Below are 1,343 nucleotides of genomic sequence, written 5' to 3'. Positions count from 1 at the left end.
TTGTCTTAACTGATGTTTTCTATTGCTTTTCTGTTATCTATTTCAATTACTTCTATACTTTATTACTTCCTAACTTCTACTTATTTGGGGTTTAACTTGTTTTGTTTTTTGTTTTTTTTACTTCTTAAAGTAGAAACTTAAATAGTTTATTTTGAACCTTAACATAAACATTTAATGGTATAAGTTTCCCTCTAAACACTGCTTTAGCTGCACCCTATAAATGTTGATAGGTTGTGTTTTCATTATCACTTAATTTAAAATATTTTCTAATTTCCCTTGTGATTTTTTTCTTTGACCCACAGATTTTGAGAAATGTGTTGATTTCCAAATATTTAGGAATATTCCAGATATCTTTCCATTAATGATTCCCAGTTTAATTCTGTTCTAGACAGAGATTATACTCTATATATGATTTCAATCCTTTTACATTATTTTACATTTGTTTTATAGCCCAACATATCTTGGTTAATACTCATATATACTTGAAAAGAATGTATGTTCTATTGTGACATCAACGTTTTGATGGTTTTATTAATTTTCCATATATTTACTGAGTTTTTTGTCTACTTTTTCTATCAATACTGAGAGTAGAATGTTAAAGTCATCAATTATAATTGAAGAAATAACCATTTCTTCTTGCAGTTTTCTCAGGTTTTGTTTCATGTCTTTAAAAACTTTGTAATCGAGTGCATGAATGTTTATGGTTGTTATATATTCTTGGTGGATTGATCTCTTTATCATTATGAAATGTTCTTATCTCTGGTAATATTTCTTTTCTGATGTCTACTTTGCCTGATATTAATTCAATTACTCTTAAATTTCTTGTGATTGGAGTTTGCACAGTATATACTGCCTCTCATCCTTTAGTTAAACATATCTCTGTCTTTATGTCTAGAGTTTTTTTATTTACACAGTATATAATTGGGTCTAAGTTTTATATACAATCTTACAATCTCTGCATGCTAAGTAGAACATTTATATCATTTACATTTAATGTAATTATCAATGTGGTTGGGTTTAAATCTATTATCTTGCTATTTGCTTTCTATTTCTTCTAATTTGTGTCCCCTTTTCCCTTTTTTCCTGACTCTTTTTAGATTAATTCAACAGTTTTTATTGTTTAATCTCTACCACTGGGTTATTCACTATAACTCTTTGTGTTTTGTTTTGTTCGTTTGTTTGTATTTGTTTTTTGGCTTTTGGGTGTGTTGTTATAGATTGTTCTAGGATTTTTCAATAGGCATCAAAAAGTTATACAGTCACCTTCACATAATATTACAACACTTCACATATAATGTAAGAACTTTATGATGAATACCTCCATATCCTCCCTCATATCCTTT

This window comes from Hipposideros armiger, unplaced genomic scaffold, assembly GCF_001890085.2.
Source record: "Hipposideros armiger isolate ML-2016 unplaced genomic scaffold, ASM189008v1 scaffold_2, whole genome shotgun sequence".
In the NCBI taxonomy this organism is placed as follows: Eukaryota; Metazoa; Chordata; class Mammalia; order Chiroptera; family Hipposideridae; genus Hipposideros; species Hipposideros armiger.
The sequence above is the reverse complement of the archived record's forward strand: the minus strand, read 5'-3'. Positions refer to the sequence as shown.